Below are 18,971 nucleotides of genomic sequence, written 5' to 3' on the forward strand. Positions count from 1 at the left end.
TGTGCCCGGACGAGCGTACACAATAAGGAAGGATCTTGAATCCCGGGTAAGACTCATACCAGCCACACCAATCACACCGTACAACTTGTGATCTGAACCCAGTTAACAGTATGATAACAAAAAACGAAGTAGCCTCTGAAAAGATGGCTCACAACAATAGTAATAACCCGATCTTTGTAACAATAACTATGTACAAGTATTGCAGACAATCCGCACTTGGGATGGGCGCCCAGCATCCACTACGGACTATGAGAAATAGAATTATCGGTAAGTAAATTCTTATTTTCTCTAACGTCCTAGTGGATGCTGGGACTCCGTCAGGACCATGGGGATTATACCAAAGCTCCCAAACGGGCGGGAGAGTGCGGATGACTCTGCAGCACCGAATGAGAGAACTCCAGGTCCTCCTTAGCCAGAGTATCAAATTTGTAAAATTTTACAAACGTGTTCTCCCCTGACCACGTAGCTGCTCGGCAAAGTTGTAATGCCGAGACCCCTCGGGCAGCCGCCCAAGATGAGCCCACTTTCCTTGTGGAGTGGGCCTTTACAGATTTAGGCTGTGGCAGGCCTGCCACAGAATGTGCAAGTTGGATTGTGCTACAGATCCAACGTGCAATCGTCTGTTTAGACGCAGGAGCACCCATCTTGTTGGGTGCATACAATATAAACAACGAGTCAGATTTTCTGACTCCAGCTGTCCTTGAAATATATATTTTTAATGCTCTGACAACGTCCAGTAACTTGGAGTCCTCCAAGTCGCTAGTAGCCGCAGGCACCACAATAGGCTGGTTCAAGTGAAAAGCCGAAACCACCTTAGGGAGAAAATGAGGACGTGTCCGCAGTTCTGCCCTGTCCGAATGGAAAATCAGATATGGGCTTTTGTATGATAAAGCCGCCAACTCTGAAACTCTCCTGGCTGAAGCCAGGGCCAATAGCATGGTTACCTTCCATGTAAGGTATTTTAAATCTACCGATTTTAGAGGCTCAAACCAATGAGATTTGAGAAAATTCAAAACTACGTTCAAATCCCACGGTGCCACTGGAGGCACTATTGGGGGTTGTATATGTAGTACACCTTTGACAAAAGTTTGTACTTCAGGCACTGATGCCAATTCCTTCTGGAAGAAGATTGATAAGGCCGAAATTTGAACTTTAATGGACCCCAATTTTAGGCCCATAGACAATCCTGCTTGCAGGAAATGTAAGAATCGACCCAATTGAAATTCTTCCGTTGGAGCCTTCTTGGCCTCACACCACGCAACATATTTTCGCCAAATGCGGTGATAATGTTGTACAGTCACTTCCTTTCTAGCCTTAATCAAGGTAGGAATAACTTCCTCTGGAATGCCCTTTTCTTTTAGAATCCGGCGTTCAACCGCCATGCCGTCAAACGCAGACGCGGTAAGTCTTGGAACATACAAGGTCCCTGCTGAAGCAGATCCCTTCTTAGAGGTAGAGGCCATGGATCCTCCGTGAGCATCTCTTGAAGTTCCGGATACCAAGTTCTTCTTGGCCAGTCCGGAGCCACCAGTATTGTTCTTACTCCTCTTTTCCGTATAATTCTCAGTACCTTTGGTATGAGAGGCAGAGGAGGGAACACATACACTGACTGGTACACCCACGGTGTTACCAGAGCGTCCACAGCTATTGCCTGAGGGTCTCTTGACCTGGCGCAATATCTGTCCAATTTTTTGTTGAGGCGAGACGCCATCATGTCCACCTTTGGTCTTTCCCAACGGTTCACAATCATGTGGAAGACTTCTGGATGAAGTCCCCACTCTCCCGGGTGAAGGTCGTGTCTGCTGAGGAAGTCTGCTTCCCAGTTGTCCACTCCCGGGATGAACACTGCTGACAGTGCTATGACATGATTCTCCGCCCAGCGCAGAATCCTTGCAGCTTCTGTCATTGCTCTTCTGCTTCTCGTGCCGCCTTGTCGGTTTACGTGGGCGACTGCCGTGATGTTGTCCGACTGGATCAACACCGGCTGACCCTGAAGCAGCGATTTTGCCAGGCTTAGAGCATTGTAGATCGCTCTTAGCTCCAGTATATTTATGTGAAGGGACGTCTCCAGGTTTGACCACACGCCCTGGAAGTTTCTTCCCTGTGTGACTGCTCCCCAGCCTCGTAGGCTGGCATCCGTAGTCACCAGGACCCAGTCCTGTATGCCGAATCTGCGGCCCTCTAACAGATGGGCACTCTGCAACCACCACAGGAGAGACAACCTTGTTCTTGGTGACAGTGTTATCCGCTGATGCATGTGCAGATGCGATCCGGACCATTTGTCCAGCAGATCCCACTGAAATGTCCGTGCATGGAATCTGCCGAATGGAATCGCTTCGTAAGAAGCCACCATCTTTCCCAGGACTCTTGTGCATTGATGTACTGACACAGTTCCTGGTTTTAGGAGGTTCCTGACAAGTTCGGATAACTCCCTTGCTTTCTCCTCCGGGAGAAACACCTTTTTCTGAACCGTGTCCAGAATCATTCCCAGGAACAGCAGACGAGTTGTCGGGGTCAATTGAGATTTTGGAAGATTCAGAATCCATCCGTGTTGCTGAAGCACTACCTGGGTTAGTGCTACACCGACTTCCAGCTGTTCTCTGGACTTTGCCCTTATCAGGAGATCGTCCAAGTAAGGGATAATTAATACGCCTTTTCTTCGTAGAAGAACCATCATTTCGGTCATTACCTTGGTAAAGACCCGAGGGGCCGTGGACAAACCAAACGGCAGCGTTTGAAACTGATAATGACAGTCTTGTATCACGAACCTGAGATACCCTTGGTGTGAGGGGTAAATTGGGACATGCAGATAAGCATCTTTTATGTCCAGGGACACCATGAAGTCCCCTTCTTCCAGATTCGCTATCACTGCTCTGAGTGACTCCATCTTGAACTTGAATTTCTGTATGTACAGGTTCAAGGATTTCAGGTTTAGAATAGGTCTTACCGAACCGTCCGGCTTCGGTACCACAAATAGTGTGGAATAATACCCCTTTCCCTGTTGTAGGAGGGGTACCTTGACTATCACCTGCTGAGAATACAGCTTGTGAATGGCTTCCAAAACCGACGTCCTTTCTGAGGGAGACGTTGGTAAAGCAGACTTTAGGAACCGGCGAGGGGGAGACCTTTCGAACTCCAACATGTAACCCTGAGATATTATCTGCAGGATCCATGGGTCCACTTGTGAGCGAGCCCACTGATTGCTGAAAATCTTGAGTCGACCCCCCACCGCTCCTGAGTCCGCTTGTAAAGCCCCAGCGTCATGCTGATGGCTTTGTAGAACCCGGGGCGGGCTTCTGGTCCTGGGCAGGGGCTGCTTGCTGCCCTCTCTTACCCTTTCCTCTGCCTCGCGGCAGATAAGACTGTCCTTTTGGTCGCTTGTTTTTATAGGAGCGAAAGGACTGCGGCTGAAAAGACGGTGTCTTTTTCTGTTGGGAGGGGTTCTGAGGTAAAAAAGTGGATTTGCCGGCAGTTGCCGTGGCCACCAGGTCCGAAAGACCGACCCCAAATAATTCCTCTCCTTTATATGGCAATACTTCCATATGCCTTTTGGAATCCGCATCACCTGACCACTGTCGCGTCCATAAACTTCTTCTGGCAGATATGGACATCGCGCTTACTCTTGATGCTAGAGTACAAATATCCCTCTGAGCATCTCGCATATAAAGAAAAGCATCCTTTAATTGCTCTAGAGTCAATAAAATACTGTCCCTATCCAGGGTATCAATATTTTCAGTCAGAGAATCCAACCACACTACCCCAGCACTGCACATCCAGGCTGAGGCTACTGCCGGTCGCAGTATAACACCAGTATGTGTGTATATACTCTTCAGTGTAGTTTCCAGCCTCCTATCTGCTGGATCCTTGAGGGCGGCCGTATCAGGAGACGGCAACGCCACTTGCTTTGATAAACGTGTGAGCGCCTTATCCACCCTAGGGGGTGTTTCCCAGCGCGCCCTAACCTCTGGTGGGAAAGGGTATAATGCCAATAACTTCTTGGAAATTAGCAGTTTTCTATCTGGGTTAACCCACGCTTCGTCACACACGTCATTCAATTCCTCTGATTCTGGAAAAGCTACAGGTAGTTTTTTCACCCCCCACATAATACCCCTTTTTGAGGTACCAGCAGTATCAGAGATCTGCAAAGCCTCCTTCATTGCCGTGATCATATAACGTGTGGCCCTATTGGAAAATACGTTTGTTTCTTCACCGTCGACACTAGATTCATCTGTGTCGGTACCCGTGTCGACTGACTGAGGTAAGGGACGTTTTACAGCCCCTGACGGTGTCTGAGACGCCTGAGCCGGTACTAACTGGTTTTCCGGCCGTCTCATTTCGTCAACTGACTTTTGTAATGTGCTAACATTATCACGTAATTCCATAACTAAAGCCATCCATTCCGGTGTCGACTCCCTAGGGGGTGACATCACCATTACCGGCAATTGCTCTGCCTCCACACCAACATCGTCCTCATACATGTCGACACACACGTACCGACACACAGCAGCCACACAGGGAATGCTCTAATCGAAGACAGGACCCTCTTAGCCCTTTGGGGAGACAGAGGGAGAGTTTGCCAGCACACACCAAAAGCGCTATAAATGTATATAAACAACCCTAGAAGGTGTTGTTTTTGATATAAGCGCTTTTAATATATCAATATCGCCAAATTATGCCCCCCTTCTCTTTGTTACCCTGTTTCTGTAGTGCAGTGCAGGGGAGAGTCCTGGGAGCCTTCCTCACCAGCGGAGCTGAGCAGGAAAATGGCGCTGAGTGCTGAGGAGAATAAGCTCCGCCCCTTTTTCGGCGGGCTTTTCTCTCGGGTTTTAAGAAAACTGGCCTGGGTTAAATACATACATATAGCCTTAATGGCTATATGTGATGTATTTATTTTGCCACTAAAGGTATTTAATATTGCTGCCCAGGGCGCCCCCAGCAGCGCCCTGCACCCTCCGTGACTGAATCAGTGAGACGTGTAGCAACAATGGCGCACAGCTGCAGTGCTGTGCGCTACCTTCATGAAGACTGAGGAGTCTTCTGCCGCCTGCTTTCCGGACCTCCGTCTTCAGCGTCTGTAAGGGGGATCGGCGGCGCGGCTCCGGGACGAACCCCAGGAGGACCTGTGTTCCGACTCCCTCTGGAGCTAAGTGTCCAGTAGCCTAAGACTCCAATCCATCCTGCACGCAGGTGAGTTGGAAATCTCTCCCCTAAGTCCCTCGATGCAGTGATCCTGTTGCCAGCAGGATTCACTGAGATTTAAACCTAAAAAAACTTTTTCTAAGCAGCTCTTTAGGAGAGCCACCTAGATTGCACCCTTCTCGGACGGGCACAAAAACCTAACTGAGGCTTGGAGGAGGGTCATAGGGGGAGGAGCCAGTACGCACCATGTGATCCTAAAAGCTTTATTTAGATGTGCCCTGTCTCCTGCGGAGCCCGCTATTCCCCATGGTCCTGACGGAGTCCCAGCATCCACTAGGACGTTAGAGAAATTGGCATATCCTCCAGCTAGACCCAGTCCTGGGACCTCAACTTACCAGCAAACCAGAGATCATTTACAAAAAGGCTAAAACCATCAAATCCATGATATCTAAGAGTAAACTAAAAAAGGTTCATGGATATATGGAAAAAAAAATTCCTGGATGGTCTAAAACACAGATTCTCAAACTCGGTCCCCAGGACCCCACACAGTACATGTTTTGCAGGTCTCCTCACAGAATTGCAAGTGAAATAATTAGCTCCACCTGTGGACCTTTTAAAATGGGTCAGTGAGTAATTAATACACCTGTGCACCTGCTGGGTTACCTGCAAAACATGCACTGTGTGGGGTCCTGAGGACCGAGTTTGAGAACCCCTGCTCTAGACCAGTGATTTTCAACCTTTTTAAAGTCGCGGCACACTAAACAAGATTTCAAAATGCTGAGGCACACCATCAAAAATATATAATAACAAATATCAAGATATATTACATGCACTGGCCCACTTGCAGTAATAAAACACATTTCCCCCACAGCATTTAAACACTCTGTCCCCACAGTAATTACACATTATGCCCCCACATTAATAAAACAAATGCACTGGCCCTCACAGTAATGGCACACATTGGCCCCCACAGTAATGGCACACATTGGCCCCCACAGCAATGATACTTATTGACCCCCACAGCAATTACACATTATGCCCCCACATTAATAAAACAAATGCACTGGCCCTCACAGTAATGGCACACATTGGCCCCCACAGTAATGGCACACATTGGCCCCCACACTAATGATACTTATTGACCCCCACAGCAATTACAAATATTGGCCCCTAATGTAATAAAATAAAAATACTGACCCCCTACAGCAGCTATTCCAACGCCAGCAGCGCGAGTGTCTGCCAGGGAGCAGGGAGCAGCAGCGATGAGCAGGAAGTAACTCGGCAGAGGCAGACGGAGGGGAAGGGGACGTGCGTGACCTATGAAGTCACGCTGCATCTCTACAGGTCACGAACCGGGCTGTGTCGGGGCAACTCAGGAGATCCCAGCGCTGCCCGAGTGAGGTGACAATGGGCATCTCTGGCGGCACATTTGAGAACCACCCGCGGCACACTAGTGTGCCGCGGCACAGCGGTTGAAAAACGCTGCTCTAGACACTGTGATTCCTAATGGGTTAAATGAAACATATGAGATCACCCCATTCATCAGACAGAGATAAGTGTGGTAGGGTTAAATAATTGGATAGTTACTTTCTCCCTGCTTCTAGTACACCAATATGAGAATATAGAGGTAGAGAGAAAAATATGAAGAAAATTCCTATCTCTGTACTGCAAAATTATCAAGACATGATTTGGTAGTCACTGATAAATTCCTCTGTTCGTTCTGCTGTTTTTTCTGTTTCCATCATTTTACTTTTTATTATTACTAGTACCTTTATGTCTAATCTAGCTACCTGATATTTTCTCTATTCCCCTTGATTGTGACAGCTGCTATTCGGGACATATAGTTTATATTACTGACACCCTTGAGTAGGGAGGCCAATCCCGGGATCGGCATCGGCGGGATCCCGGAATTTAGGCCCAAAAATGGCCGGGATTCAATCCCGGGATTGGAAGCTCCAATCCCGAGGATTGAGGGATCAGCGTTGAGCGTCCTCAGGATGCTCAGACGCTGCCGGCTCCCTCCTCTTGGCTCCCCCTGCGCAGCGTGACCTGTGCCTGTGAGGTCACGCTGCGCTGTCAGCAGCCGCAGAGCCGGAAAGTACGGCGGACTTCACCCGCCGCCTCGTCCCGGCTCCCCCTGCATTCACCCGCCGCCTCCTCCCGTCTCCCCAGCACTCACCCGCCGGCTCCCCAGCACTCTCCCGCCGGATCCTCCTCACCCTCAGCCTCGCTGTGCAGGTTTGTAGGTTTTTTTTTATGTCTGCAGTGCGGGTGGGGAGGGGCGATGGCCGGACACAGTCTAAAACCAATCCTGGGTATCCCGGGAATCCCGGGATTGACCATTTTTCAATCCCGATACCCGGGATTGAAAAAATGGCCCGGGATTGGCTTCCCTACCCTTGAGGCCAGAATGATAAAGACCAGTCTTGCTGTGTCTGCTAGCAGTTTTGAACAATATTAGCAATACTGTTACAAATATGTGCAGTAGGTAACAAAATAGCTGGAAACGATCTTAAGTGATACAACGAATAATGGTTACTGTTGCTTTAAGCAACATGTAACAAGGGATGTAGCTGTGATTAACTGAGAGAAATGCTTAAGAGAAAGTTCTCCTGTCAGTTGTGTAGAGTTTAGTGTTCTGAAGTATCTTCTGGTACCTTCTCTCTGTGTGCACTCCCTGAATCTAACTACTGTGATCTCCCTCTTATAAGTAAAGATTTTTTACAGATATATTTTATATTGCATTATATGTATGTGTTTTGTGTACATGTCATGAAATGTTCATTAGTATTTGCTATTCATTGCCTGTGATACATGTATGGTCTTTAAGGCTAAAAGTTGCTGAAATTAGGCTAAAAAGTGTTAAAAATTTTAAAAATGTTCTGTTGTTATGTTTTTAGAAAAAAAGTGCTTTATTGGCATGTCTTAAACACTCTTACCTAGAGCCATAATAGTGCTCAGCTGTGCTTGCCACTAATTGAGCAGTGGGGGGCTGATGCGCACACACAGCCCAGGGACATAAAACATCAGCTCAGCGTCAGACAGGCCAGCCTCCTGACGAAGTGTGATACGAAACGCGTTGGGCTGTGGCCTGTCTGACGCACTGTGTCCACCTGTGCAGCTGCTCCAACTGTCTGATCCAGAGAGGTTTCCCGACGAGTCACGGCTATACCATAGCCGGCGGCGCGGTGTGTGGTCCCGGGTGGCGGCCAGCGGGTATGCAGTTTGTGCCAGTGGATTTTCTTTGAACCGTGTGGTAACCAGCCCACAGCGTGTGCTATATGGTACGAGTCCTATACAATTTGTCCGTGGACCTGTTACTGTTTTTAAATTGAATAAACAGTCTGCACTATGAGGGCCTTTTCCATTATGTTTTATTCCTAGAAATCAATCCTGCTCCAGGAGTCCGGAGCCTTCATTGGGAAAGTGCTGCGGTATTTATCCTATACCTGTGCTACAACTCAGAGGTTTCTGGTGCTTGTAATTTTCTCTACTGTTGAGAGAAAAAGGACTGCCAGCGCACCTGCACACCTTCTAATCGAACTGATATTTATATATATATATATATATATATATATATATATATATATATATGTAAGTATTTTTACTGTATCAATAATACTTTGATTAAAATAAAACATTGAAAGCATCTATTTCTTTTATAGTAACCCTGTGTGTATGTATTGAACATAAATGCACATTCACAGGCTTTACGCAAAGCTTACATTAACATTATTCAGTGCAACATGTTTTTGGTTCAGGTATCTCATACAGGATCACTGGCACTGATTATAGTATTGTCTCTATGTTCCCTTCGTGATCAGGACCAGGAAGTTACAGCACGAGAGGGTAGAAGCGAACTTCCGCCCTTACAGCACCTTAATGTTTTAGCCATTCTCCGTTTGAGGTTATTTTGTTTAATCTATGCACCATTAGACGCTCGCCATGCTTCGGGCTCAGTGTCTCGCTTCACTCGCCACAGGTTACTATTCACAATAGTTGGTGACATGGACCCAGGGGCTTATATGAAAGGTCCTCTCCACTAAGGGTAACTAGACGCTACCCTGATATAGTGGATTTTTATTATCAAATGCTTTACTTTAAAGTGTGTGAGTGTGACTCTTAAGTTTCTATTATATATTGTATGTACAAGCCAATGGCACTGAGCTGATTCAGATTTCCCTCTACTGAAAAGGGATGAATAGAATATAAAGCATGGTTTCAGCAGATTGCTCAAGCTCCGATTTCCATGCCTTATGTATTTGTTCCCATTAGTTTGTAATGTGGGAGGATAGATTAAAGACCTGCTTATATTAATTCAACAATACAATACCTCAAAACATAATAATGTTCCTAAATTAGAGAGCACTTACATCTCCCTGAATGCTCTGTATCTATACGGATGCAAAGAGCACTAAAGTGATTCCCTACAGAGCTTCTGAAGCTGCAGTGATTACCTACAGGGCAATTACAGTAACCACCAGTGGTGAATATTGATGCTACTTCATCGAATTATGTTATAGTCTAGCAATCTTCTTGCTGTGCTCATTGCTGTCGCACATATACTGTAATATAGGAGTAGCATACAGAGTTCTATGCATTCCATAGCTGCATATATTCATGTGTTTTCAAATGTTTGCATGAAATGCCTTTTTAAATGAGAACAAATGAAAAAAGCTAATTTAGGGGGACATTTGCAGTTTTGCGAGAACCACATAACATGTTCCTCCCTGCACAAAGACTGGAAAAGAAGTTATTGGTGCTCAGAGGGCAGTGATAATCAGGAATCATCCTAAACTTTCAATGGGTCACCTTTTGCACCCTTCGGGAGCACTTTATGGGGCCGATTCAATTGTGATGCGAGCCACCTGCTAGCTGTCTATCGGAGCTATTCAATTGTTGCTCCGATTGACACCCATTACTCTTGGAAGACATACAATGTGTTAAACAGTCCGTAGTTTGTGTGCCCAATCCTGGACTTTGGACACCCATTCAGGCTTTTTAGACGGGTTTAGCCACTTTGCGCGGCTAGGAACTGACAGTCGCCTTAACTAGCAAAGGGTGTCTGACTGGAGCAACAATTTAATACCTCCAAGAGACGCCTATACCTATAGATGCCCAGCAGATAAACAATTGATTCGGCCCCTATATGGGAAATTCCACATTAACTGGCATTAAATACACAAAGCCCAAGGCTTAGTACATTGGGGGTGATTCCGAGTTGTTCGCTCGTTAGCTGCTTTTAGCAGCATTGCACATGCTAAGCCGCCGCCCTCGGGGAGTGTATCTTAGCTTAGCAGAAGTGCGAACGAAAGATTAGTAGAATTGCAAATAGAAATTTCTTAGCAGTTTCTGAGTAGCTCCAGACTTACTCTGCCATTGCGACCAGCTCAGTCCTTTTCGTTCCTGGTTTGACATCACAAACACACCCAGCGTTTGCCCAACCACTCCCCCGTTTCTCCAGCCACTCCTGCGTTTTGCAACTCGAACGCCTGCGTTTTTCCGCACACTCCCATAAAACGGACAGTTTCCGCCCAGAAACACCCACTTCCTGTCAATCACACTACGATCAGCGCAGCGATGAAAAAGCTTCGTTATGCCGTGAGTAAAATACCTAACTTTTGTGTAAAATAACTAAGCGCATGCGCTCTGCGAACCTTGCGCATGCGCAGTAAGCGACAAATCGCAGTATAGCGAAAATCGGCAACGAGCGAACAACTCAGAATGACCCCCATAGAACCCTAAGGGGCATATGTACTCAGCCTTGAAGAGAGATCAATTGGAGAGAGACAAAGTACCAGCCAATCAGCACCTAACTGCCGTGTTACAGGCAGTGTTTGAAAAATGACAGCTACTGTAGGAGCAGGTTGGTTGGTACTTTATCTCTCCAAGGCTTAGTGCATATGCCCTTCTAAGTCTGAGTAAAGGCCCTCATTCCGAGTCGTTCGCTCTGTAATTTTCTTCGCATCGCAGCGTTTTTCTGCTTAGTACGCATGCGCAATGTTCGCACTGCGACTGCGCCAAGTAATTTTGCTATGAAGATAGTTTTTTTACTCACGGCTTTTTCTTCGCTCCGGCGAACGTAATGTGATTGACAGGAAATGGGTGTTACTGGGCGGAAACACGGCGTTTTATGGGCGTGTGGATGAAAACGCTACCGTTTCCGGAAAAAACGCAGGAGTGGCTGGAGAAACGGAGGAGTGTCTGGGCGAACGCTGGGTGTGTTTGTGACGTCAAACCAGGAACGACAAGCACTGAACTGATCGCAGATGCCGAGTAAGTCTGAAGCTACTCTGAAACTGCTAAGTAGTTTGTAATCGCAATATTGCGAATACATCGTTCGCAATTTTAAGAAGCTAAGATTCACTCCCAGTAGGCGGCGGCTTAGCGTGTGTAACTCTGCTAAAATCGCCTTGCGAGCGAACAACTCGGAATGAGGGCCAATGTTTTTTCACAAGTAGGTCTCTATCCATGGGGTCGATTCAATTGATTGTGAAGTGAATAGGGCCAGGAAGGTGGTCCCAGCGCTATTCAATTCAGCGTGCTGCTTTGGCTGACTAGTGGATTTCTGCTCGCACACTTCTGGGAGTGCAAGGAGAAATCCAACAAAACTAGTGCCGCATTGCTGTTTTGTGCCCTTGCGTGGCAAAAACAGCATCGCGGCGGGGCATTTATGTCAGAGAGTGTCCGTTCTCGCACCTAAATACCCGGTTTAAGGCGCGAGTATGGGCATTCTCGGACATAGCAGCTCGTAATCAAAAAAACACTATTTTCACATTATTTTAGTATCACCTGAATGTATTAAAGAGCATTTGGAGCAGTTTAAAAGCAAAACTGCTCCCAACCCTTTAATTGTAATTTTTGAAGTAAGCCACATCGCATTCCCCATACTTATAATGGGAAATGCCACCTGAGCAAATTTACTAAAAAAAAAAATGTAAAAAATTACCACAGTGTGCCCTGTGATAATTTCACCAGCTCAGGCTGGCGAGATCACAGGGCAGCACTGCGATGTGCACCCTTCTGCCAAGCTTTCCCTGCCCCCTGGCAGAGAAAGCTGTGCGGGGACCCGGCAGCGTGATCAGCTATGTGTGTCCGATGGACACACAAGCTGATCACTGGTTAAAAAAAAAAAGGAAAAAAAAATACCTGCTCCGGTAAGCACTGCCGGGCGCCATGTCCCCCATATGCTGCGCTGTAACCCCAGTGCAGTAAAGTGACGCTCAACGCGCTTTACAGCACCGCAGGTCACAGCGCAGAAGAAGGAACCGGTGCCTGGTAGCCTCCTGAATCAGCAGACACCGGCTCCTGGACTGGTAAGTATAAAATCTGGGGTGGGGGGGCTCTTTTGCGTGCAGGGGGAGTCGCAACGGGGGGGGGGGGGGGGGGACCCAGCAGCGGAGATAGCAACGGGCAGCAGTGCATGCGCAGCAGAACATCAGGGTATTTTGTATGATAAATACCCCGATGATGCTGCAGAGAGGCAACGCAGGGACAGAGCTCGAACGCAAACTCTGTCTCTGCATGCGATAATTGATACATCCATGCGCATTATCAGATAAATAGACCTCTAAAGGTGTGTACACACAGTGAGATAAATCTGTAAGATTTTGACTATATAGTCAAAATCTTATGAAAAGTTAGTGCATATCTCATGGTGTTAGGCAGCTTGCGATACCGATTCGATACCGATACGCACTCCCGTGGGGTCGGTATCGCAAGTCTAGATAGACTGTGCAGGCAAGTCAATCTTGACTATCTAGTGTACTATCTAGTACAAAGTATAACTGTAACTTGGCACTTAGGCAAAATCATACATAGACAAAATCGAAAGTACAGATAGTCAAAATCTGGGCTCTGGGGGAGTTCAAAGGAAATCGCATAGTCAAAATCAGGCATAGCAAGGATCTCAGCGTGTGTACACACCTTGAGATATACAGTACATCACTCAGTGATCTGATGTCTGCCATAGAGAATTTCTCCCAAATCATTCAATCGATATAAATGAAACAGCTCAGTACATGCAATTAAAATTAAACTGCTGCAGAGGCTGCTCTGCCTATTCTATCAGCCATATCCAACTAAATCCAGTTACACAGATGGTTCGCCCAGTATGTCTGGAAGAACAAACCTGCAAGAAAGTGTTTTATAAACTTAAGGTTTACTTTATAAACTTGACGTTTACTTTCAAAGGGAGAAGCCAAACATCTAAGCTAAACAATATCCTGGTTTGCACCGAGGCATGCCCTGAAATGGATAGACCTAAGCTGGGTACACACTAGATTACGTGCAAGTGATGCGATGTTGTCAACAATTTTCCTTGAACTCCCAGACAAAAGATATAGGGCCTGGGTCGTAGATGTGCGCAAAATCACACATGTACAACCTATTGCACTGACATTCGGGGGGACGCCCAGCACAGGACAAGTCCACCCCGCATGCCTTGGTCCTGCCCCCCGCAAACACACAACGGCAATGCTCACGCATGATTAGGGCTGCCCTCTGTCTATGCAGCCTAGCTGCTAAGGCAGGCAGCGAACCCACCATCTTTTGCGTCGCAGCAGCTGCTTATGATGTTAACCAGCCGCCGCGACCCACCCAGGAAGTGGTCCGGACATGCCTGTGCTATCCAGACTGTGCCCCCCCCAATGCCGCAACGCCACCTACGAAAGCCGATGTGACTCCCCCTCCTGCCCATCAGGCAGAGGCATTCGCACATGTGAGATGTTGTCGCATCTCACTATGGGGATAATTTTGACCCGTTCGCTCGCTGCTGTTTATCGCAGCCGAGCAAACGGGACTCTACTGCGCATGCACCTGCGCATGCCAGACGGCCGATGGCCGTAGCAGGGATGCGATCACCTCTGCCTGATTGACAGGCAGAGGCGGTCGCTGGGTGGGAGGGGGCGGAACGGCGGCATTTGGCCGTTTCGTAGGCACGGTCCGGCCAACGCAGGTGTGGCCGGACCGAACGGGGGCGGGCCGCAGCGGCTGCGTGACGTCACATGCAGCTGCAGCGGCCAGCGGCAGCGACAAACAACTCCCGGCCAGCCGCGGGAGCTGCGCTGGCCGGGAGTTACTCCTGAAATACAAAAGCATCGCCGCTGTGCAATGCTTTTGTATTTGTGCGGGGGGGCGGCCCCGCCCCGCATGTCAGGGAAGATGATCGTAGCTGTGCTAAATTTAGCACAGCTACAATCAACTCGGAATAACCCCCTATGTGCACACATGCAGTGCGGCTTCTGCATTTGGGCACACTCCAGAAAGATTCAGCTTGCAAACGCATTCATACCTGCGCTCCATGTTGAATTAGGCCCATAGTGTATACACACTGAGCAGTCTTGCAAAACACCTAAAGATATATTGTCAGTGGCCACATCAAGGAGTATGCTATCATTGGCGATATCCTCAGATTTAGCAGCATGTGGGGTCGACCTGAAGATGAGACGGACAACGACGCGAGAGCACGCATAGTGAGCCTCATTCCGAGTTGTTCGCTCGCAAGCTGCTTTTAGCAGCTTTGCACACGCTAAGCCGCCGCCTACTGGGAGTGAATCTTAGCATAGTAGATTTGCGAACGAAAGATTAGCAGATTTGCGAATAGACAGTTCTTAGCAGTTTCTGAGTAGCTCGAGACTTACTCTGCCACTGCGATCAGTTCAGTCAGTTTCGTTCCTGGTTTGACGTCACAAACACACCCAGCGTTCACCCAGACACTCCCCCGTTTCTTCAGACACTCACGCGTTTTTCCCAGAAACGGCAGCGTTTTTTCGCACAACCCCATAAAACGGCCAGTTTCCGCCCAGAAACACCCACTTCCTGTCAATCACATTACGATCACCAGAACGAAGAAACAACCTTGTAATGCCGTGAGTAAAATACCTAACTTAATAGCAAATTTACTTGGCGCAGTCGCACTGCGGACATTGCGCATGCGCATTAGCGACTAATCGCTCCGTTGCGGGGAAAAAAATAACGAGCGATCAACTCGGAATGACCACCAGTGTGTACACAGTGGATGATTTGTCGTTCCGATCCATCATCTAATGTGTACCCAGCTTAGAAAACTACTGCCCGAAGAGTTCTCTCTCTGGCCTTGATTATTGCCATGTGGAGACCTGTTCTAGCCCTCTCACATCCTGTCATCAATTTGTGCTGCAAAATTTGAGACCACTTTAGAACTATTCCCTCCCTTGCGAGCAACCCTGAATTAGCTCCTGATCAGTTCTTGACACGTTTTCTTCCCAGGCTCAACAAGGGAATTAGAAGAACAATGGATGTTTTGGACAATCGCCAGTGCGGCCCCCTGGAGGGCGACAAGATCTTTGCATAGCTGCAAACAAGACAGTATGAGGGAGATGTACTAAGCCTTTGAGAGAGATAAGGTACCAGCCAATCAGCTCCTGACTGCCATGTTACGGGCTGTGTTTGAAAACTGACAGGAGCAGATTGGCTGGTAGTTTATCATTCTCTACTTTATCACTCTCCAAGGCTTAGTACATCTGCACCTGTGTCTCCAAATCAGATACCACCAAACCTCTGAACCTCAATCAAGTCTCCCTGCTACTGCTACTCCCCTCTCAAATGATATGTCAATCTGTTATAATTTACTGCTAACTCAAAGCAAGCTACTATTGCAAAATATCAGCTCTTTAAGGACCCTATTTATCAATTATTATTTGCGGGACATCTCTTGAAAACACCCATACATATAATAAGTGTCCCCCAAATTTATTGATAGGGGATCGCAGCACACATCTCCGATATCTGCTGCAGTATGAAGACCACACATGTACATTACCGCAGCGGCCTCCGGAAACTAAAAGTAATGCAATCACTGTACTTTTACACATCACATAGACGGGGTCTATGGTATAGTAGTATCACTGACCTCACTAACATCACTAAAATCCTTTGGTCTCTATAACAGGATCTAAAGCTAGGAGCGACATATGGCTTACATCGCTCAGTGTGTACCCAGGATTGCACGCTCTCGCGGTCGCAAGCGACGGGCGATAGGTTTGAGGTGCTGCACATCAAACCTAGCATCCTTGTTTATGCTACTGGAGGATAGAACACTGTAGTTCCGTCCTTCATTAACATTGTGCCACTGTGTACTGGCAATCCCCGCTACATCGGAACAAATGCCCGTCGCTTCTGTGTGTACCCAGTCTAACACTAGCTAAGAAACAATCTGTACAAATTCTGAATGCAGCCAGGTATCTGACAGCCATCCACTGCTTTCCTAAACAAGAACTATACATAAAGATGTAGCATATGGTATTTCTACAATAGACCAGCATCTCACGCCGATACTTCCAAGTGGACTTTCATACTGTATGTACACACATGCTAACACATATTTCTTTACCACACACTCACGAGTTAAAGTATTTCCCCAATTTGCATCTAAAGCTGGGTACACACTGGCAGATATATCTACAGTTCAATCGATCTGCAGATATATCTGCAGATGGTGGTTGTTCATACACACAGAAAGATGCACCAATATATCTTAAAGATATACCTGCTGTTAAATCTATCTGCAGCTATATGTGCAGATGGAGATTGTTCATACACACTGAAAGATGCACTAATATATCTGCAGATATATTGGTCATCTGCTGTGTCGCACAGCAGATGCAATATATCTGTGAAAGACGTCTTTCACAGACATATTGCTTGTACACACCTGCAGATCAGCAAAGGATATATTGGACAACCAACTGATTGGCCAATATATCTGCCAGTGTGTACCCAGCATAATTGTCATGCTTTATTTGCTTACTACCTGTTTGTCAACTATCACACACAATTGTTTTTTTCTGGTTACTGCTGTATTGATTTGTTTGAATACAACAACTACATACAGTATAAAGAAAAGTACACTACACAGTTCTGCTCAGAATCCTCAGGATTCTTGCAGTAATATGCAGTCAATACTGTACTATCAGTATAAATACAATGTGTGTGCACTGGTGTGCTAGTATGAATGACTTAACACAAACTGACAGCAGTCTCCATAGTAAAAGTACAGTTTGAGATAAAACACAAATGTTCAATACAGCACACACTGGCCAGTGACGTACTATGTTATCAGTATTATTCAGTGGCCACCTGACAATCACAGCCCAAAAGTTATGTCATACATTAAAGATAGATCACCATTCAACTGAACAAGGAACTGAGACAAATGAGATGATAACAGTGACAAGCATTCCTGTAATTGATCTATAACTACTGTACAATAGCTACAGTATATGGTCCAAGTACTATATGTAATACAGTACAGACTACAAGGAAGGAAGTGATGCTCCCATATACTGTAATTACATATGGTGCATGCCTCTGCTGTGTGTATGTGACAGGGAACCTGTGGCTGCCAGGACGTGGTGTTACATATGAGGGGCAATTTGCCGCCTAGTTTAGACCTTGTAAGTCCGATTTACAGTTGTTATTATTATTAACATGAAAGAATAATGTAGGCTTCTGTGATACTGTCCTGCAGCCTTGTAGTATAATCCTGTACAGTACTTGCACAGCGACCTTTGCACCTGCTGTGCCATGTAAGCGCCGGTGTACTTGCGGCAGCGCCAGGCTGTGGTACTCACAGTGCGTCACTCGCTGCTGCCCCCTTCTCACTCTGGACCCCCGCCGCTCTCGCTGCCTCCTTGTGCACCGTGACCTGAGGGACAGTGCAGTTTGTTTGCTTCTTGGGCGGTGCTGGGAATGAGTTGCAGGACCGGGGCGGGGGGGTGCTGTGAGGGACGATCTTAGTTCCAGGGGTGGGGACTGTGACACCTGCTGTATGGTTGTGTTTATGGCAGGGCAGGCAGGCAGACACTCCCATCAATAATACTAGTGACTTATACGTACATACATTACAGCTGCTGCTCTATATGATATTTATATAGTCAATATCATATGGTACTGTATGCGTCTTTCCCTAACATGCGTATGAATTCCTTTGCGCTAATAATACTGCTAATAAAACTCATTGCAGTGCACTATGCTGGTTGATAATGATTTGCATAATGTATAAAATAAAATTATTATATACCAAAATATACAAGGACATCAGTATGTCATGTCAGGATGGAGAGTATCACAACTACTAGAGATTTAATGGGAATAAGGATTCCTTGCTAGAAAATATAAGCATATTAGAAAACCGGCATCCCCATATAGAAGGAGGAGGCTGACATCCATTTGAAGGAAACTGTGATGTGACTAATATTTATATTACAGTAAGAGCTCCGTAATAGGAGAAACTCACATCCACATCCTAAACATTCATGTGTCATCACTGCCTACCAGGGGGTCACTTTATATAACGGTATTACTATACTACTATGCACATGGTATTACTATACTACTATGCACATGCGCCGACATTAGGCACATAAGCAGTGGCGTAACTAGAAATTTTTCTCCCCCAAGCCAAAAAATTCTTCGGCGCCCCCCCCCCACCCCCCCTTCCTTCATGCTACATAATTGGGAGCAAGAAAGGGATAAATATGCGCGCGCCGAAGGCGCGCGCGGCAAAATAAGGGGTGTGGTTTCATTGGAATGGGCGTGGTTTCGCATAAAGGGGCGTGGCATTGCAGGAAAAGACTACCTTATACCCCAGTTCTGCAACCTGCACGCCCATACGTTAGCCACCACAGGAAAGAAAAATAATCCTGATTCATGCCCCTTACATTATTTGTCATTTTTCCTCCATATAGTAATGCCCAGTATACATTATTCCACATACTGCAATGGCCCTTAGACATTATTCCACACACAATAATGCACGACACAATATGCACACACTGTAATGCCCCCGACAC

The 18,971-nt window shown here is 46.7% G+C and overlaps 1 protein-coding gene across 1 annotated transcript in view; it reads right to left on the reverse strand.

The window, feature by feature from the left end:
* Window positions 1-17,882, reverse strand: part of WIPF3 (WAS/WASL interacting protein family member 3) — a 227,157-nt gene extending 209,275 nt beyond the window's left edge. Inside the window, exon 1 of the mRNA XM_063921961.1 lies at window positions 17,751-17,882. The gene's annotated coding sequence lies outside the window, so the exon portion shown is untranslated. The remainder of the gene's footprint in view (window positions 1-17,750) is intronic.
* Between the last annotated feature and the right edge of the window lie 1,089 nt (window positions 17,883-18,971).

Source organism: Pseudophryne corroboree, chromosome 5 (assembly GCF_028390025.1).
Source record: "Pseudophryne corroboree isolate aPseCor3 chromosome 5, aPseCor3.hap2, whole genome shotgun sequence".
NCBI lineage: Eukaryota > Metazoa > Chordata > Amphibia > Anura > Myobatrachidae > Pseudophryne > Pseudophryne corroboree.